Raw genomic sequence first — 22702 nt, 5'->3', positions numbered from 1 at the left:
ATGATAAGAAAACAAACAACCCAATTCAAAAATGGGCAAAAAATCTGAAAAGATCTCACCTCACCAGAGAAGATATACACATGGAAAATAAGTATATGAAAATATATTTGACATCAGATGTTATTAGGGAATTGCAAATTTAACAATGAGATACTACTACACACCTATTAGAATGGCTAAAATGCAAAACACTGACAACACAAAATGTTGGTGAGGATGTGGAGCACCAGAAACTTCCATTCATTGCTGGTGGGAATGCAAATGGTACAGCCAGTTTAGAAGTCAGTTAGGCAGTTTCTTACAAAACTAAACATACTCTTAACCACATGATCCAGCAGTCTTGCTCCTTGGTATTCACCTAACGTTATGTCTATACAAACATTTGCATGTGAATGCTTAGTTAATCAATAAATAACATTATTTATACCAATAACATAGTATATTATTTAGTTAATAATAAACATAGCAGCTTCAGTCATAACTGCCAAAACTTGAACGAAACTAAGATGTCCTTCAACAGGTGAATGGATAAACAAACGGTGGTACATCCAGACAATGGAATATGATTCAGCACTAAAAAAGAAATGAGTTATCAAGCCATGAAAAGACAGAACATATTGCTAAATGAGAGTTGCCAATACAAAAGGCCACATACTATATGATTTAAATTAAAGAACATTCTGGAAAAGACAAAACTATGGAGACAGTAAAATATCAGTTGTTGCCCGGAGTGCTGGGAGAGGACTAGGTGAATAGGTGGAGCACAGATTTTTAGAGCAGTACTATTCTGTATGGTACTGCTCTATGGTAGATACATGTCATTATACATTTGTCAAAACCCATAGAATGTACAATACAAAGAATTAACCCTAATGTAAACTATGGACTTTAGTTAATAATAACATATCAATATTAGGTCAACAATTATAATGAATGCATCGTACTGACACAAGATATTACGAATGCACCATACTAATGCAAGATATTAATAATCAGGGAACCTGTGGGGGGTAGGTGACAAGGGCATATATGGCAACTCTCTGTACTTTTCACTCAATTTTGCTATAAACCTGAATCTGCTCTAAAAAATAAAGTCTGTTAATTTAAAAAATATTAAACCATTTTGTTTAAATACACGATCAAATTTCTTTATGAATTAATGAAAGAAAAATGTATGCATTGCTAAAAACTCATGAATCTGGAAGCTAGCATATTATTTCATATTATTAGAAGAAGAAAATATGGAGCATTTAATAAATAGAGATGAGAATTGACCATAATTGGAATAAGTAGTTCATGATACAACTTCATAATCAATTTTCACTATGATAATTTATTTAATAATATATAGCAAATAAAGATTATCTATGGTATCTTCCTGAAAGATTAGGTACTCATGAAAGAAATTTAAAATAATCAGAAACATTCACCTATACTGCTATGGCTGTTTATAGTTGCTTTCCTTTCTAACCAATGATACATTTTAGGAATAAGTAATTAAAGAGGTAAAAAGTAATTGACATTTAAATATATTGGCGCTTACTATTTCACACCAATGTCTTCTTTTTTTACTCACCAGCTAATGCATTCTTTAATAGCAGCCTTATCTGGAGGAACCATTAGGACAGGGAATGCTCAGATTAAAGAGCAAAGCTGTTAAAAATTATTGTTACTCTTACCATCACACTCAACCATCTCAGTACCAAAATACCTATTTCTACTGGTTTTACTCTCAGAAATATGAGTTTCTAGGGCCTAATATAGGAATCATCACTGTGGGAACCTTCTCATTGGTGTCCTTGGGGTTTTCATGCCCAAGGCCCGCATGATTTAGGATGGCTGATAGGTCTATCTTTCTTTGTAAAATGAGAGAAGGGCCATGGTGAACACAAGCAGGTGATTCGGCAGTCTTTTTAGAGAAAAGATTACAAAAAAAATGAATATCTGAAATAGAATCTCTCAAAACTATCCAGGTACTCTTACAGGAAACTAATTTCTCTCCCCTCTCCCCTCCAACCATTCTTCTTAAATAGCTAGAAGTGTGAGGGGAACCCAGATCCATATGTTTTAAAAGTGCCTCTATGTGATTCTGGTAATTAACCTTTCAGTTTGGAAATCACCAAACAATGCACATTCATTGGGGCTTGATGAGGTCAGTCTCTACCAACCATCACATTGCCTATGGATTAGGCTTGTCCTTCGGAATGAAAGTACAGTATATTACAAAATGGCATGTAAACTAAGTCACTCTCTTGGGCTAAGACATCTGCAAGGAAATCCTAACACTCTTCTATATTACTGAAGTCCTTTGGTTCCAAGTCACACATCAATAAAGAAAAAAGGGAATTTATTTCAATGGCACTGAAACACCTAAAAAATCCCCAATGCCAGGAATGCTGGTCTGAGAAGCGGCTGCAGCCAGGCATTTCTTTAGCTGTGTCGCTTCTGCTTTCTTCCTGCTGTCTGTTCCACTCTTCTCTCCTTCAAGACAGGGAACTGCTTGGTTCTTACAGAGAAGATGGTAATGCCACTGTCCGTGAGTTGTAACATTTCCTCCACTTAATAGTCCAATTCAGAAGGATTTCTCAGTCCTTTTTCCAAATTACTGAAGAAGGGACACTGAATGGCCATCTGGAGCCAAAAACTCACTCCTAAGTCCAATCAGCTAAAGCCAGAAGGGCATAGTCTCATATAAATAAGGTTGCCAGGGACAACCTCTGCATATTGTGGGGGAGGAGGGGGTGGGAAGAGCAAAGGAAGTAGCTTAAGGGGCTCATTCTGAGCAGAGCTGTTCCCCAAGGTATCTACCACATCCTGTAAGCTCAGCACAGCCAATGGGGACACAGTAAAGGAAATCTTCCAAGATGTCACTTATTAGCTACTATAAGGAATGAGGTCATTGAATGTTTACTCCCAAGACTACTTTGCTATGTCTTCTAGTTTTCAATACTGCTATTGATAAGTTTTGTGCCCATATGATTCTCATTTCTATATATGTGATCTATTTTTCATTCTCGTAAAGCCTTCAGGATATTTTATTAGCCCTCCTGCTCTGAAATTTCAGGATGATATTCCAGGATGTGGATATATTCTTATTTATTGCCCTGGGCACTTACTCAGGGAGCCCTCTTTTTACCTTTATTTTTTAGTGTTTTTATTTTTTTTAAATTCCCGTTTTGAGATAATTTCAGACTTTTTAGAAAGTTGCAAATATGAAGAATTCCCAGATTCCCCAAATGTTAACACGTTATATAACCAGAGTATAGTTTATCAAAATTAGAGAATTAACATTAATATAATTATATTATCTCCACGGACCTTATTTAAATTTTGCCAACTGTCCCACTAATTTCCTTTTTCTGGTCCAGGATTGCAATGGACTGAATGCTTATGTCCCCTCAAAATTTATGTGTTGAAATCCTAGCACCCAAGGTGATGGCATGAGGCAGTAGGACCTTCAGTGTGGGAACCTGTAGCCTTAAGGAAACATGTGGCCTTCCTGGTCCTTAAGTGCGGCCTTTCGACTGAATTTAAATTTTACATAACACATCTTTTTATTAAAAGGGGTGCAGCAGAGAAAGATGAAGCTTTTCTTGCCTCCTTTGGTGCTTAAAAAAGAGCAATCTTGAAATCAGAAGGCTGCAGGTTCCCCACCCATCACCTGTAACTCACTGTAACTGGCCATATCATTATGGAGAATGGCTTTAGGGACTTGAACAAATTTCTCATAACATATCAGAGCCTGGTCTTACCAAGGGTACAAAATCACTGGGTAATTGTTAATAACTGAACCAAGACCAGGCCTGCCTCCTTGCCCCAGCACAGATGTGCACTGATTTTAGGAGGGTACAGTTGATGTTTAATGGTAAGTAAAGAAGGCTTCAGATCAAGAATTTACCAGTGACTAGTCATGCTGAAGCCAAACTTTTCCCTCTCTTTGAAAAGAGTAAAGACGGTATTATCTTCAACATTCGTGGTGCTTCTTTAAATTTCGTGTTTTTACTAGAAAAACAATGTATTTATTTGTAACAACCAAAAATTGGAAACAATTCAAATGTCCCTCAGTTGGGCAAATGGTAAAAGGAATAAGTTATTGATGGGTACAACAACTCAGATGCATCTCAGGCGAATTATGCTGAGTGAGAAAAAAGGCCAATATCAAAAGGTTGCATACTTACACAAAGAGTGCAATGCGCACCACCCGAAGGATGGACGTATTCAAAACTCGGACTTGGGTGGGGGGGCAAGGGCAACATACGTAACCTAAACATCTGTACCCCCATAATATGCTGAAATAAAAAAAAAAAGGTTGCATACTGTATGATTCCACTTATATAACATTCTCAAAATGACAAAATCACGGAAATGGAGAATAGATTTGTGATTTCTAGAAGTTGGGAATGAGGAGGGGGGAATGGCATGACTGTATGGTGGTGGCACAAGGGATCTGCATGGTAGAACAGTTCTGTACCTTGATTGTGGTGGTGTTGACACAAATCTACACATGGTAACATTGCACAGAGCTATGCTCACATACACCTGAACTACTACATGTAAAATTGGTGAAATCTGAATAAGGTCTGTGGATTGTACCAATGTCAATTTCCTAATTTTGATATTGTACTATAGTTTGATAGGTAAGATTTTATCACTGGGGGAAGCTACGTGGAATATACATGAAACTTCTTTACTACAGGTTAAGTATCCTTAATCCAAAAATCCAAAATCTAAAATGTTCCAAAATCTGAAACTTTTTAAGTGCCAACATGATACTCATTGGAGCATTTTGGATTTCAGATTTTCATATTAGGTATGTTCAACAGGTAAGTATAATGCAATATTCCAAAATCCAAAAAAAAAAAATCCTAAATCAAAAACACTTTTGGTCCTAAGCATTTTGGATAAGAGATACTCAACCTGGGGCCGGGCACGGTGGCTCATGCCTGTAATCCTAGCACTCCGGGAGGCTGAGGCGGGCGGATTGCTTGAGCTCAGGAGTTAGAGACCAGCCTGAGCAAGAGCGAGACCCCCTCTCTAGTATAAATAGAAAGAAATTAGCCAAACAACTAAAAATAGAAACAATTAGCTGGGCATGGTGGTGCGTGCCTGTAGTCCCAGCTACCAGGGAGGCTGAGGCAGGAGGATCGCTTGAGCTCAGGAGTTGGAGGTCGCTGTGAGCTAGGCTGATGCCACGGCACTCACTCTAGCCCAGGCAACAGAGTGAGACTCTGTCTCAAAAAAAAAAAAAAAAAAAAAAGAGATACTCAACCTGTATTTTTGCAACTTCCAGTGAACCTATGTATAATGACTTTAAACTGAAAAGTTTTTAAAAAAGCAACACAAATGATTTCTAGTAAGACAACAGATTCAGCATACATGTTTACCTTTACTTTGAACTCCCATTAAATGGAGCAAAGGAACAAAAAAGTTATGAACATAAAAGTACATACACACACACACACACACACACACACACACTCCAGTATAAGAGATCACAGAAACCAAAAGATGACAATAAAAATCTGGAAACTGGAAAACAGATGTTAAGAAAGAATTATTTATATAGTTGGCTTCTCTGAAACTGTAGCAGTAGAATGACTCCAGGGCAAAGAGCAGTTGGCAGGGATGACTCCATTCTAGACAAGGGCACGGAGAAGACCATATTACATAGGCCTGGACAAATTACCACAAAGCCAAGCAGCTACAGAGAACATACAGCTCAAGAGGTGCCCGCTGCCCTTTCTGTCTTTGAGGCAGATGCTTGACAACAGGACTAGATGCCAGACAGTCAGAGACCAGAGTAAGGTGGGGCAGGTGAAGCCTTTAACAGGAAAGGAAAATTCATTATCCACATGCTGGAGGAAAATTGGAGTGATGGCTGAATCTGGGGCTAGAGATGGATTTAAAGCCTGAGCTATTGGGCAGAAGCAAGTGGCGAGCACAAGGGCTGAAGAAGGGTGGTCCCCAGTACCTTCGGTGTCTGAGGCTTGCTTTGTGGACTTGCAGGGAGACTAACCTGATTTAGGCGAAAAGGTTGGGCTAGACACCCCTAGTCTAAATGAGCGGTTTTCAAATTTTTTAAAGCAGTGGAACATTTTCTCCAAAGGAAATCTTAAGTGCAAGTGTAAACAACCAAAACAAAGTAGAGTTGCTCTGGTAGCAGCTAGAGGTGGAGATTTTAGGTCCTGCCAGGTTGGGCCTGCATCCTGACTCCCAGGAAGCCCGTCACTGCTATGATGGTCCTGGTGGTCCTCCACATCCAGATGTTGAAGCAAAAACGAATTTAAAAATGCAGGAATAATTTTCTCAATTGAGATGTTAGGTTTAAACCCCAATTTTTAAGTATGCACATTAGCTAGAATGTCTCAGACTTCTGTTAGATGGAATCTGAAAAGGGAAACTTTGAATTAGCACACCAGTGATCTCTTTCAGTCTGCTCTCGGGGCAGTCCCCGTGGCCCCTATAATTTAGCTGGTTAAACCTTTTCCTCAAGCCAAACAGTAAACTTGAGCCAGGTGGGCCTAAATACACAAACCAATTCAGAGTTTACTGTCCAAAGATGAAAGAGAAGAGTCTGCCAGCATCTTCTGCTCATCCACACAGAGTTCCCAAGAGCAGAATCAGCTCAATATAACTTAAAACAGAGCGACCCTGCAGCCCTCTCAGACAAATTACATCAAAACAAGTCAAAGCGAACACAACTGTCTTTACCAGTTCCATAAAGGAATTGCCTGGGAACCATTCCTTTTCAGACCTAATTAAAAAGTCAGTTTTGAATTACAGAACAAGATGGTATGAAAGCCAGTGTTCAACAAGCAGAACAAACAAACACGCAAAGATAAAATGCAGTGGGCTTTTACCCAAGAGCTGCTGCCAGCGACAGCAGAAATGGCTCTGTTTCAGCCAAGTCTGGGGTGCCCTGGAAAACTTCATACCTCTCCAGGGAGACAGTTCCCAGAAACCCCCTTCCTCTCTACAAAGCACTTCTATAATAAATAAATAAACTACATTTCCCAGAATTCTCTTTGCTCAGGCCTGGAGCTATAATTTAAACCACTCTCTAATTGTCCCCCCAAAAAGCAAAAATGTTTAAATGTGACAACCTTTTGACATACAGAGTTGACTCAGCTCATTTCAAATTTCTTCTTGTCACCAGTACCCTTGAGCATGTTTTTAAAGATAAAAATACCAAACTGCTACACTACGCCAGGATCAGCAAAGCATAACAGAACGAGTCCAATGTGTTTTACACACAATGTATGCATTGCACTTCATTTAGACCAGTGGTTCTCCAATATTAGCATGCCTCGGAATCACCTGAGGGACTTGTCAAAACACAGATTGCTGGACCCCCACCTCCACAATCTCTGATTCAGCAGGTCTGGAGGGGGTCCCAAGAATATGCATTTCTAACAAATTCCACTGGCTCTGGATCATACTTTAAGAGCCACTGATGGAGATTAGCTACATGGCTGATTTCAAATCTGTAGGGCAAGCAGGCACAGTTACTCATTTCTACAAGCTTTGAACTAGCAGTGTCTGTAGAAAGGAGATCCTAACTTTCTCCAGCAGTGCTGGGAAGGGTAAAAGGCCAAACGACTAATTCCGGAAACTGGCACTGTCTGGTCCAACACTTTCATCGTTCCAGTGAGGAAATTCAAGCTGCGAGAGAATCAATTTGTGCAAAGTCTCCCCCAGTGAGTCTATAGTTGTACCGGGACAAAGTACCCAGATGTCATGGCTCCCACTCCAGTGCTCTTGCCATCACTGGAGTATAATAGGACACGTGAGCTTGGCAAGGAACAAGGAAGCCAACATACTCTGATTCATACTGATTTTTCCATTGGCTCCTACCTTATCATTTTCTCTGCATTGGCAAAGGTATAATTATTCCTCTGCCCAAACCCCCAACCCAGGAATTTCTCCCCTCCCTTTTTTTTGTACCTTTGTAGCCTAAGACAGGCAGTCAAAACTGGGCAGCCAAACAGCCACAACAGCCTCTAATGACAATATTAGGGGAATAAATTAGTGAATATAGACTCATTTATTTACTTTTCTATCTACGTTGTCTATGTGACAGCAAGCAACAATGAATCTTAGGAAACACCAACCAGACCCTATGCATCAATCTGCTACTCTGTTATTAGAAGGAAATTAGCCTTTAAGAAAAATTGTTTAGGCTTATCAATCACTCCCATCAGCCACCAGGGGTCACATAAATAGTAGTTTTCATTGGACCTTCCTAATTCACAAACCTACCCTCTTCCACCACAGGCCTTGGTGCAACACATAATTCAGCAACTAGAATCCCTTGAAGAAGAAAAGAAAACACCTATAAAACTAGTCTTCTTCTAATTCCAGAGACATGAAACCCTTTAGGAGTTTAGGCCAGGGTTCACAACAATCCATTATCTAAAAACGCAGATATACAGATAAACTATTATTTTGGTAAAGACACATCCTCTAAAACACCACTGAGTTTGGCATTGTGTTTGTCTTTGAATTGAAGAACGATCCCATTTTATTGTCTTAGCCTTGAACACGGTTATAAATGCCAGTAATTGAGAGGCCCAATTTAAAAGATGGCCATGCTGTCTGACTTACAAATGCCTCTTATTCAGTTAACAGGGGCTGCAGAAAGCAAATGAGTTCATACACTGTTGCACAAGTGAAAAATCTGACTTCCTAACAGTTCTTAAATGTGCCAGCTGAGAACCTCCACAGGTCAGCCTGCCAGGGCTGGGGCAGCAACCGCAGCCACGTGCTGTGCCTTTTGCAGCTCAGCACCGCATGGTGCAGCTGTTGTATTGGCCAAAGAAAGTGCTGGCATCCCCCAGGGGGAAACAGAGACTTAAGTCACTTACAGGAACTTTCCTGAAAGAGTCTTTTAAAAAGCATTTAAGGCAGACCAGGTGTATTTATTTTCTTTTTAGAGCTCATTGCTTTGTCAAGTATTCTCATTTATGGCTCTAATAACTCTTTCTGTGCAACATTAACCATCCTTTGTGGCATTATAAATTATAATGAGAACTTATATTAATAAAACGTATTTAATGATAATTCGGATTTCTAGGTACATTCCTTGAGATGTATAACATCTAAATATCTATGGTATAGCACTATCGACATATATAATCCATAGCAGGGATTGCATTTAGGTTGTCTGGAATTTTGTTAAAAAATTCTGTAAGCCATGCATACTTTATTTCCAAATACAGCCGTGTGTATGTGTGTGTGTGTGTGTGTGTGTGTATGTGTGTGTGTGTGTGTGGTGTATGTGTGTTCTGTGTAATACGCAGTGCTCAGATACAAACAGTAGTAAAAGAAAGCTGATTCAATTCAGTATGTCACATTGTTAAGACTCCCAGCTGTCAACTGCTTCCACTGTGAACGGGAGGTGGGAAGAACAGGATGCAGAGGGAAAAGAGATTGCATAAAGGTGAAACGTTATAATGTGAGGGCCGGGGGCTGGACTCAAGTCATCATTTAGGTAAAAATTGCCAATAACCTGAATAATTCTAGGAAACACTTTGTGGTCCTTCACTAGACTTTGAAAGTCCTCAGGCCAAGAACACTCCCAGTCCTCACATGACAAAAGATCTCCCTATGCCAGTAAGTAAAAATGAGTGCCAGAACCATCCTTAAAGGTAAATATTTGGGGTAGGCAGCTGTTTGCATAATGTGATTTTAAGTGTGACAAGCACGCACTCCACCCAAAAAAAAAAAATCTATGCTACAGACCCAGGTCACGGATGCCTGCAATTCTGCCATTAGGGAGTATTTCCATCCCAGTCAGAGACTTCAGAATCATCCTTGACTCCTCTCTCTCCTTCTCTGACCCCATTCAATCACTCACAGATTCCTTCTTCAGAGCTCTTGACTCTATCCCTTTATCTTCATTCCCTCTGACAGTAGGACAGTTCAGGTCACCGTTGACTCCTGCCAGGATGACAGTAGTGACCTCCTGATTTGTCTCTGTGCCTCAGTCTGTTCTCCACACTGCAACTGCAACGAATGTGATCTCTCTGAGATGTCGATCTGATTATGACAATCCCCATCTTAAAACCATTAGCTGGCTCCTCACAGCCCTCAGAATGAAGTCCAGATTCCTTCCCAGGGTTTATAGGGCCCTTCTGGTCCGGCCATCGCTGATCTCTGCGGCCTCCTCTCTTGCCACTGCCTGTCCCCAGTGCACTCACTTGTTCTTAGTCCCTCATTCTTGCTTCCAAGCCTTGGTATACATTGTCCCTTCTGCTTGGAATACTCTTTCCCCCTATTCTACCCTTGTCCCCAAAGACTATCCAACCCTAAATTTACCCCTCTTTTAGCATTTTCCTGCTATGTAATCCTTATCCATTTGACTAATTTTTTCCCCAATTAAACTTTGAATTTCATGAAAGCCAGAATTGTCATTGATTCACTACTGTATTTCCAGGACCTGGCACAATGCTTGTCACATAATAGTCACTCAATAAATATTTGTTGAAAAGATGAACAAGTGGATTCCAGTAAATGTCTTATCTTTCATTAACACACCAATGTTAGTAATTTTTCTTACTGCAGCTCTGAGGATACCTTTGAGAGGGTTAATGAAATAAAGGCAGAATTGGCTCTAGAAAACGAGGAGATAGTATAAAGGTAATGGTTAAGCCAGAGAGAAAGGCACTGGGAAGGGAGAAAAGAGCAGGTACTATTGGGAGAGGTCAGAAGGGTCCTTCATGGTAAAAAGAAAATTGCAACAAAAACTTGAGTTTCATCCGTGAGGCTGCCACCAATGAAAGGTTGGTTCCACCGCATGGATTGAAGAGTGAGCTACGGCGCTTGGCCCAGTAGCTTCACCCAGGGCTGGCCTGATGGCTGTGCCCTCTTCCCAGGACTATGCCATGGAGAAGCGTCAAGGGCAAGGACAGACTGTTTTATCCTGGCCGATTTGACTGAACTTGTCTAGACACAGATGACTATGACTAATTTTTTGCTTATCACAGCCTTTCAGAAAAGTATTAAAATTTCAGCGGCCCATACTTCGTATATTTCCTTCTCCGAGTGTACTCTTTTATCTATCGTCAATACAGAGGAAGCATAATATGTAAAATGTGTTTGTTTGTTTGCTTGTTTTACTACTGAACTCAATCAATCACTCGGTGATGTTTCTGGGCAAGGCAAAAATATCTTCTTCCTTCCACCCCATGATTAGGGACATTCTCCAAGGCTCAGACATGAGCCCCTGATTTTTTTCCTCTACATTCTTTCCTCCAGTTCTTTCTACATCATAGCTCTCACTTTTTTAGATTTAGGCACCATATTAACAATGTCTAAATCTAATATATCCACCCTGACCTCGTAAGCAGACTCCAGGCCCACATTTTTCATTGTCTATAGGACATTTTCCTTTGGATATCTCACCAAGAGCTCCAACTCAACAAGCCCAAACTAACTCATAATCTTGCCTCTCTTCAAAAACAAAACAAACAAACAAAAAATAGAAGAAAAAAAAGAAGAAGAAGAAGAAGAAACTATAGCTGCAACATCCTTACTTTTGCACCATCATTCTCCTAGTCATGTCAGGAAACTTCACTCCAGGCTGGGCGAGTTGGCTCACACCTGTAATCCTAGCACTTTGGGAGGCTGAGGCAGGAGAATCACTTAAAGCCAGGAGTTCAAGACTAGCCTGGGCAACACAGCAAGACCCTCATCTCTACAAAAAATGGAGGGGAAAAAATTAGCCAGGTGTGGTGGTGCATGTCTGTCATCCCAGCTACTTGGAGGCTGAGGCAGGAGGATCGCTTGAGCACAGGAATTCTAGGTTACAGTGAGCTATGATGATGCCACTGCATTCTAGCCTAGGGCAACAGAGTGGGACCCTATCTCAAAAAAACAAAAACAAAAACAAAAAACAAAGAAAATTTCACTCCTCCTGCTAGAATATAAATTGTCATGTCCTCAATGAAGCCCACCTGGATTACCCCATTTAAAATTGCAACTCCATAGCATTCTCGACTTTCCCCTTAAACTGCTGTTTGTTCCATAGCATTTATTTCTTATACTACATAATTTACTTATTAATTATCTATCAGTCTCATAAGCACCACTGAAGACAGGGAATTGTCTGCTTCTGTTCACTGATGTCATCCCACTGCCTAGAACACTGCCTGACATACAGTAGGTGCTCAATAAATATTTGTTGAATTAATTCATTCACTCCAGAAATATATATAACAAATAATTTAATTTAAAATATCTTATTCCTCTAACTAGTATGTAAGCTCCACAGAGTAGAGGACTTTGTCTGCTTTGTCCACTGTTGTGTCCCCAGAATCTAGAATGGTACCAGGTATCATAGGCATTCAATAAAAATCTGTTGAATAAATGAATGGATGGATAGCAACTCATTGAGTACCTTTTAGTACCAAGTACTTAGCTAGGTGCCTGGGGGCTCTAAGTTAATTTAAACAACAAAATATAATGCAATTGGATGAAGATATATGACAGAAATAGAAACAAAATGCTATAGGAGCTCAGGAGCGACGGAACTGAAGTTCATTCTTCACTCCTGGGCCTTGACGATGACATAGATGTTCAACTGCTCTACCCGCCAAGCAAAGGGCATCAAAGGGATGAAAGTGTGTGGCATGGAGCGATGCTTCCCAAGTGTCACTTTCATATGAATCGCCTGGGGAATCTTGTTAAAATACATACTGTGATTTGCTGGGCCTGAGTTGTGCCCTAGGAGTTCACGCCATTCTCCTTTATTTCTGTTTACTAGACTTCAATTTTGTTCATCTGTCTAGCTCTCCCTGCCACCCCCCCGCCCCCCACCCCCACCCAGTATTCAGAGGAAGAGTAACACTGGATTCGAGCACAAAGCCAATCAGTACAAGGCTTTCTTTTGGCTGATTACTGGGTGAGAATGGGAATGGGAACTAAGGATTTGTGGTCTCGATTTAGGGGAAAGGTTTCTCTTTCCCTTCTGTTGTCCTGAAACAAGGGAGCACGTGGCTTGATCACTACAGACAGACATCCTACTGCATGAGAAGCACCAGTCTCGACACGAAGCCTTGCCAATGCCAAGGGCGCTGAGCAGTGGAGAGAGCGAGAAAACCTGGGTGCTCGATGACATCACTCAGCAGCTAATGGTCCTGAGCCTGGAACCTACTCTGCCTCTGATCTTTCAGGTATGTAAAATAATAAATGTCCTGTTGTTTAAGCCAGTTGGAGGTCAAGACTTCTCTTACTCACAGCAGAAATCATCCTAATAGTTACATAAGACGTTTGTTTGATTGTTTGTAGGGAACAAATATTTATTGACTGCAACTATGTCCCAGGCACCAGATAAACAAGACAGACATAATTTCCTGCCCTCACAAAATTTATCGTCTAAAAGATAATTTGATAGAGTACAAATTTTTGAAATGAACAAAATTTCATTTTATTTATTCTTTATTTCCCTGGATGGGAATGACGTTAAGAATGAAGTCTGAGCTCCTTTCCCCAGGAGAGCTACTAATTAACCATGTGGCCATTTTATCTTCTGGGCCTCAGTTTTCCTCCCTCCCTGGCTCTGCCCCTGAAATGGTTCTTATTAATCATCTCGGCCCCAGGACAACTGCCTTAATCCTGTATCAGAGCTTTGTCTCCTCGCACTTGAAAATTGCAACGGTACCCTAATGCCCCTCTTGGATCCAGTCTACGAACTAGTACCCCATCAATCTTCCTAAAGCACCAAATTCATGAGATAAAAATCTCCAGAGACCTTCCCTTGCTTATAGCAGTGAATTTCAAGCTTGTTTTATTAAAACAAGAAACTGTTTCTTTAAAGGCAAAAAGTGTTCCTATACAACGTCAGAGTACGGGCGTGAGCGGAGGCCAGAGTCTCATCTGCCCTGCCCCCCCCACCCCTGCTTCACCCTGGCACACAGCCCACCCCCGAGGAAAGGTGAAGTTCAGCTGGTGCCTTCGTTTCCCACAGTGGCACAAACATTGGCCCCGTCATAGGGTAAAGGCAAACACTTCCACTTGTCATTCCATTACCTGCCTCTATTATCTGCTCAATTCTCGATTCAGCCAGGTCAGTCTCCCCACTGTCCTTCAAACACACACACTCATTCTCAAATCTTTGCTCAGCCTATTTCTGGCAACAGGAATGCTGTGTATCCACCTCTGCGTCTGCGCAACACTGGTCTACCTGCACTAGAAACCGGACAACAACACGGTGCACGGCTGCCCGCACCCACAGAGCAGGCATTACCCGTGCGTCCCGACCCACGGGGCTTTTTTCCCTCTGCGTCTGGCAGCTCCACAGCCCTTTTCCATGCATCACGTCAGTCAGCCACTGCCAATCCAATTATCTGCTACTCAAAAGAAATGTCCTTATACCCCCTTCACTAAGTACAGCCCTCATTCCATCATTCTGTTGACTCACATTATCATTTCATTACAAAGTAGTTTGACGGATGTTGTTCCTCAGTTAGATCATAAATGACTGGAGGGTAATGCCTATATTTTCTCCTTCTGTCACCTTAATTCTTAGCTCAGTTCTAGCCATTCAGCAGGCATTAAACACATAAAGGATGAATGGATATTAAGGAAAATATTAACCTGTGTCTACAAAAGTATGTTTATATGTCACCACAGCATGCCAAAACACAAGATAGCACTCTAGCTTGAAGCATGACATTAAGAATCGAGAAATCTGAGCTCCTTTCCCCAAGAGAGCTAACTAACCATGTGGCCATTTTATCTTCTGGGCCTCAGTTTTCCTCATCTGTAAGAGGGACTTGCTTAAATTATTTCTGAGGGCCAATACTAGGGACACACTTCAAGTTTGCTGGCAGAAGCAGCACTCAGATTACCAGTTTGGCTGTGGGAGTGGAGTGCGTCCTCCTTGTCCCTAGCTGTACTCTGGGTTCCTGGACTTCCAAGCTAGGGCCATATGCGGGGCCTCGTGGGAAACTGGCACAACAGCTCCTGACACAGAGCATAACTGCCCTTCTCTGTGTGAACTCATCGTCGGCTTATCCCCATCCAACAGACTCTGCCGACCAGGCAGAGTTTCACAACAAACTCTGTCAGAGGCTGTTAACTTCCTGTATACGCGGCTCCCACGTGATGTCTTTGGCTTAGACGCCAATCCCTGTTCTGATCAGCTGTGGCCAAGATACAGGGTCGGTTTCATTCAGGGAATACTTGAGCAACTTTACGTAGGAGAGAACTGGTTTGGGCCACAGGTGTGGTACCAACCTAGCACTCCATAAACTCTTCTCTCTCCCTTTCTAAAATGTTTTATGTGATTTAACCGAATACTGCCAATCATCATAAAAAGCATCAAGAAATATGTATCGTGAATGAAAGATTACATTATTCACTTAGCAGTAACTTAATCTTCCTGCACAGTAGAAAAGCATACAGGAAGTAGACCTAGAGAAGAGGCAAACTATACAAGTGCATAAAACTAACTCCCTTAAAGACCTCCTGGGATCCAAAGGCCTTAAACATAACACAGTATTCCTTTACTATCTAAAAAGACAAAAAAAACATTTTAAGAGGACTCAGAAGGTATAAATGTTTTATAACCTTCTGACATGTAGCTAATTAAAACAGCCTGCCTGGGACGTGCACAGCTACATCCAGTAACAAAATCTCCAGCCTGTGGCCTGGTCCCACACAAGGGTGCTTACCCATACATCTCTCTTACGCAGAGAAATGAGGGGCTGGCCCTTGAGTCCAGGGCCTTTGGCAACGCACGCTTTTTTATAATACAATGAAAAAAAGAAAACATGTGACTTTGTTTTTCGGCTATCATTTCGAAAGCAGAGCTGGAAGTGTTAGGATCATCAACAGACCTGGAAGGTAAGATCATCCAGGCAGCACCTCCTGGGGAAAGGAGCCTAGACTTTGCTCTCATACAGCCCTAGGATGAAATTCCTATTTTGCCTTGTCTCAGTTTGCAAAACCTTTTACAAGGTGCTTAATATTAATGGTAGTTACCATTCATCAAGTGCAGTTGGCCCTCTGTATCTGAGGGTTTGGCATCTGTGGATTCAATGAACTTCAGATTGAAAATATTCAGGAAAAAAAATGCATCTGTACTGAACATGTACAGACTTCTTTTTCTTGTCATTATTCCCTAAACAATACAGTGTAACACTATTTACATAGCGTTTACCTTGTATTAGGTATTGTAAGTAATCTAGAGATGATTTAAAGTATATGGGAGGATATGTACAGGTTAAATGCAAATATTAATACTGTATCATTTTATAGCAGGGACCTGAGCATCCTCAGAATTTGGTATCTGCAGGGAATCCTGGAACCGATCCCCCATGGATACTGAGGGATGATTATACTATTAATATAGTCTGTGTTAAGGGCATGATATGCACGATCACATTTAATCTTCATCACAACCCTGGAAGGTAGAAATTATTGAGACTCTGAGATAGTAACTTTCTCACAGCCAATTAACTTGTAAGAGGGAAGCCAAGATTCAAAGCCAGGTCTGAAGCTCTCTACTGCCTTTCCTATTCATCCTCTCCAAGCCTTCATTTCCTTATCTGTAGACTGGCTGTAATAAACCTCCCTTAGAGAACTGTAGGGAGATTTAAATTTTGTTTCATTTGTAAACGTGCCTGGAACATGGTAGTTGCTTAATAACTGCTGGCTAGTAATTTAAACTTACACATGAAAAACTAAGTCCAGAGAGCTAGGTCACAAGAGGACCTGCTGGCCCAAAATGATGTTTCCTTGATTTCTAGTCTTCTGTGTCCTTTTTTTGTATTTTTTTAAAATGTCAAATCTAATATTACCACAAGTGCAAAATGTAGAATAATATAAAATCACCCCAAATCCCATCACACATACATAGTTTCCCCGCCAGCTTTACTGAAGTATAAGCAACAAATAAAAATTATATATATTTACCACCTATATTGATATATGTATAGGTGTATATGTATGCATATATTACACATAGTTTTTTTGGATGTTTTCTTCTGCTGTTTTCCCATTTTTTTATGTTGTTATACTTTTATATTCTGCATTTTTCACTTAACATTGTCATAAATATTACGAACACGTCATAATATGTCATAATGTGACATAGTATTCATAATTATCATCTTTAATTTCAAATCGATGAACCATCCTGGAATATTTTTTTCTCAGCTATGGTGATGAAAAGTTCGGACCCTGTGTGAGAGAAACCTAGAATAGAATCCTCGGCTCTACCATTTTATCACCATGTGACTGTAGGGAAGTTCTTAACTCTCTAAGCCCCTGTCTATTTATTTGTAAAATGAGGATAATGATTCCTACATCACAGGATTACTGTGAAGATTAAGTGAAATAATACCTAGAAAGCCCCTATGCTTTTATTATTCACTGTAAGCTTTCATTAACTATGGCTATTCTTAACTGCAAGCTACTTCTCCTTCCCCATCCAAACATTACTTCACATTTTCAGTTAGCCAATGGCTTTACAGAAATATGCTTAGAGATTACATTGGTTTAAGAGAGGGAGAGGAGAAGGGGGACCAACAAAGAGAGAGAGGAGAAAGCCCAGGAGCTGGGCAGCCCTGCCGGGCTCTCCAACCGCTTGCCTCAGCTCTTCTCTTGCAACTCTGGCAACTGCAGGAGCAGCAGGGAATCCCAGGCTGAAATTCCATTCCCAGGTAGCTCACAGGGCAGATCTGGTCACTGCTGGGATGTGTAGGCTGTGCCCACCTGCTCCCTTGGCAGCCTCATTCCACCCTGGCTCCCTCGGGATGACCGAAGCCGCTGCGGCCAGGGATGGAGGCAGCTGGGGAGGTCAGGGCAGATTTCTGTGTTCTGTGAGAGCTTCTCAGTTGTCTGAAATCCTCAGCCTTCAAAGTAGGGCTGATCCCTACACAGAAATGTGAAACTGCTGTGAGTCAAATAAATCATTAATAGGCGAGCTGGGAAAGAATGGGCAGTAAAGAAGACAAAGGGTCAACCCTACCCCTTCTCAAAAGGATTGACTTCACATGTGCTCTCTACTTCCTTACGCTATTTGCCTGCAACCACAGATGCTTTTTACTGTCCCAGGAAGGCTCCAGAAGCATTCCACACAGTTGAGCACCCCCTGGTTCTTGAAACACTCTATTCTCTTGGCTTCCATGACACCATCCTCTCCTAAGCTTTCTTCTACTTCTCTGGATGTTCCATCTCACCTTCCTTTGTCTGACATTTCTCCTCTACTTGACCTCTAAATGCATGGGTCCAAACCCTGTCCTCTTTTTGAACTTTCCCTCTCCCTAGGTGACCTCATCTATTTCCGTGATTTGAAATCTCATCCACTCCTAAATTATCTCCAGCTCAGACTTTTCTGAGCCCCAGATCTATTTATTCAATACCATGAATACACACATCTCCACTTGGATGTCTCTGAAATCTTCTGCAACTTAACATGTCCGAAACTCTTGAGCTTAACACCCCAATATATACTTCCCCAAATTGTCCCTTTGTCCAGTGCTCCTCTCTCAGTAAGTCTCAGTAATTCCCATCTGCTTAGGAGTTCACGCATACCGGAGACCTAGGAGTCATCTTTGACTCTTCCTCTTCCCTTACCACCCCCATCCAATTTATCACGAATCCTTCTCAATTCCTTCGCTACAATATTTCTTGCATTTTCCCACTTACTGTCACCATGCTGGTCCAAGCCTCTCTTCTGACAGCCAGCTAGCTAATAGCCCTGATCCCTCCACATGGAAACCGGGGATCATTTAAAGACATAATAAATGGGTTCATGTCACTATCCTACACCAAAACACTTCAGTGGCTTCCCATTGCACTTAATAATAGCCAGTGTATCAGACACTGTGTAAAGAGCCCTACATGCATAATCTCAATTAATCCTCACAACCCTGTGATTATCATCCTATTTTATAAATAAGAAAACTGACGCTTGGAGAGATTAAGTAATTTGCCCAAAACAACAGAACTACAGTGACATAGAGTTGAACTCAGTCAGTCTGACTCCAAAACCCGTCTTTTCGATCACTGCTATCCTGCCTTTCACTTAAGATGAAACTCAGGAGGAGGGGAGGGGATGGGTATGTTCACACCTAGTGGGTGCTGTGTGCACCGTCTGGAGGATGGACATGCTTGAAACTCTGACTCGGGTGGAGCAAAGGCAATATATGTAATCTAAACATTCATACTCCCGTAATATGCTGAAATAAAAAATAAATAAATAAAAAGACAAAATCCAAACTCCTTAACATAGCCCCAAAAGCCCTGGCCTCTGCCCACCTCTGTAGCATCACTTCCTTCATCATCTCTGTTGCTCATTAGAGTAGAGACCATAATTACTTTATTCATTACTGTATCCCCTGAGCTAAGCATAGTAGTAGATGCTTAATTAACTTTAGTTAAATAAATACATCTTTATGGGATAAGTAATTAACGCACATCAATAAGAAAAATAGTACATTCTCCACTAGATAAATAGGTAAATGATACCCAATGACAATTAGCAAAATTGGAATAAAACAAATAGACAAATGGATTTTCTACCCTCTACTTTAGGAACACTATTGTAAGAAAACAAAAGGGATATCATGATAAATGTTTTTTTAAATGCAGAAAACTTCTGAATGCTGATGGTGAAATTGGCTGTTTCATGTTTTGATAGGAAAGTGTTATTTTGTTAAAAAAATTGTATCAACAAACAATTTGACAAGTATCAAGAATCTTAAAATATTTGTATTTTTTATCCTATAGCTCTACTTTAGGAACACTATTGTAAGAAAACAAATTTAAAATAGAAATTGCTTGTATATAAAAATTTTATCTCAGCATTATTTATAATAGTGAAAAACTAGGTGCAATCAAATGTTTAACAATAATTTCTAGAAAATTGAGCCACTTTCAGGAGGTGGGTTGAAGAGTAGAGGAAGGGGTCTTGCTATGTTGCCCAGGCTATTCTCGAACTCCTGGGCTCAAGGGATTCTCCCGACTCAGCCTCCCTCAGCTGGGACTACACACCTGGCAGTTTTAGGGTTCTTTAAACCAAACTTCTAAATGTGAATCTTCACAATCTTGGAGAAAAAGTCCTTTTGAATAAATGACTGATCTAAATGAGCATGATTTTAGGAAAGACCTCTGAGTAAGTCTAATTTCCTTGATCAAAATATAAGGAGATTTTATTTTCATGATCAAAAACTATTTGAACTAGCTCCATTCATAAAGATTAATTTTGATGCCAAATATTTTATTTTAACAATTTTAGTCCTAACCCAAATCTTACCATCAATGCCCATAATATATAAGACCTAATTTAGAATGATAATATGGCAATATTTTTCCATATTAGTTTTAAAAACCTTTAAGTTAAAATGATCTGCTTTGTGGCATTCTCTTTATGACTTCAGTAAAAATTTAAGTTATGGCATAATTAAATCAAATTCTGATCAAATTAAGAGATAAGCAGAAGCTGAATAAGGTAGGAGGAGGGACCCTCTATATAAAAACCCCTTATGAGTGGAGCACACTCCACAACTGAGCTGGCAGTGGAAGCAGTTGGAGGCCAGAGGAGAACCCAGTGGAGGAGAGACAGTGGCCATGGCTGAACAACGTAAAGAAGCAAAGAGAAGTCTCATATGCTTATCTTATCTTGAAAATCCCATGTACCTAAACTGTGGATATGTCTGCTGTCTCCAACGCATCAGTTCACTTCTAAAGGAACCCAATGGGTTATTATTCCCCTACTGTTCTGTGATCACTCAGAAGAATGACATCAGGCCCAAATTACCCGCTGAGTAAGATGGTTTCCAAAACCAAGGAACCAGAGCCCCAGCTGAGAGCAATTCTACAGCAGGACCCAAGGATGCTGAAGTTCCAAGTGGATAAGACTTTGGATGTTGACACAGCCAACAATCAACTCTTCGTTTCTGAGGACCTGAGGTGCGTCTGTTGTGGATATCTCAAACAGAATCGCGGAGAGTGTGCTGAGATATTCAAACACATATTCTGTGTCTTGGGCTCCCTTTGGTTCACACCTGGATGCCATTACTGGGAGGTGGGTGTGGGGACAAGTAAAGAATGGGACCTGTGTGTTTGCAAAGAATCTGTTAATCGGTAAGAGTCAATTCTACTGTCTTCAGAGCTCGGCTTCTGGACTGTGGGTTTGAGAAACGAAGAGCTCCTCTCAGCCCTCACCATGCCTTTAACTACCCTTTGGGTGATGCCCAGTTACGCTGAGTAGGCATTTTCCTGGAAATGGATATTGGAATCATTTCCTTTTATACTATTAGCAATGGATCCCACCTCTTTACATGCACTAAAGTTTCTGTTGCAGGGCCACTGTGCCCATTTTTTGCTCTTGCAGGTTCAATTAATGACGATCAAGACTCCCTGAGTATCTGTCCTCTGATAAATCTGGGCATTACCAGAGCTCCAATTTATCCTGAGCACGGCAAATAAACTTTTAGTCCCAAAAACATTTAGAGAAAATCACTTTGTGCTCAAAGCTAAAAACTTTTCTGCTTGGTTCAACACATAGGACAAAGTTACAGCATAAAAATATGGAACATTTCATAAGTCATGAATATAAATTAAGTAGATGAATTAAGAAAAATTAGATTTCAAATATTCAGTATTATCACAGTTGTCTTTTGGGTCTTATGTATCTGTTTCTGTTCCAAAAAATATGGTCTAACATCTTTAAAAAACTCTAGTATAGTCACTGTATTATGCAGTGATTAAAATTATGTTTACCACAAGTTCATGAGAGCCTGGGGAAATGGCTAGGGTATGACATTGAATGCATTAAATGAAATGCATAATTGCTTATATTATATATGCCTGGACATGAGGCAACCTTGATTATTATGTAATCTCAAATGATCCTAATGAAAACTTTAAAACAATTGGGTTTTTAGGGGCAGATGATGGAAAACAGGAACATATGAACTCTTAACAATGAAGATGAACTTTTTTTTCTGATAAATACCTTTTATTTCATTTAAATGTCTACTTTTAGTAGTCAACTCCCAGATTTTTAGGAGTATGTTCAACTGAAAAAGCTCATATTTCCATTTAAGTTTAGGTAATCATTCTTGACAGAAGGCATGCAAACTAATGTTGCATGATAAAGGCCTCATCAAGTGTCTTGTACTTAAGCAAAGACCCCAAATCATAGTTTGAAGCTTTATTGTAGCTTTCATTAAAAATATGATTTATATCATCTGTGACCCTGGAAAGCCCTAATGTCTTCCTATCAGGCTAAAGAATAAGAAACACAATAGGATGGTGATTTTACTTTTAAGTATTAGGGAGTTTAGACCCTAGATATTCTATATGTACATTACTGTGCTCATGTTTGTTTTAATAAGACTCTGGTCCAAAGGCTCACATTTTTAAAGAAGCTATAGTTTTTCAGTTCCAGGGCTAGGTAAAGACAGAACAGCACCATGATCTATAAAATTGAAGGGTGATGGCTCAAGGTTCGGATTATTTCTTGGTGACACTGAGACGGTTGAGCTGGTCTACAGTAAATCTGTGGGGGCGTAACTTGGAAGCATCGTCTGTCTCTGTGGCCTCGAAGGCAGTCAGGAAGGGCATGCTCAGCCAGTAGTAGTTCTTCTCACGGTCGGCAGAGCCTTGGGTGGTTCCCGATACACTGCCTGCCAGGAATGTGACTGCAGTGGAGGAGGGCAGTCAGGAACATGGCGCCTGCGGCTGTGCT

At 40.5% G+C, this 22702-nt stretch overlaps 1 pseudogene; it reads left to right on the top strand.

Moving 5' to 3' along the window:
- LOC105809690 overlaps window positions 1-22702 on the top strand; it is a 71984-nt pseudogene that overhangs the window by 44263 nt on the left and 5019 nt on the right.

Source organism: Propithecus coquereli, unplaced genomic scaffold, assembly GCF_000956105.1.
Source record: "Propithecus coquereli isolate 6110/MARCELLA unplaced genomic scaffold, Pcoq_1.0 Scaffold2, whole genome shotgun sequence".
NCBI classification, from domain to species: domain Eukaryota; kingdom Metazoa; phylum Chordata; class Mammalia; order Primates; family Indriidae; genus Propithecus; species Propithecus coquereli.
Note: the sequence above shows the minus strand (reverse complement) of the source record. Positions and strands in the feature narration are given on the sequence as shown.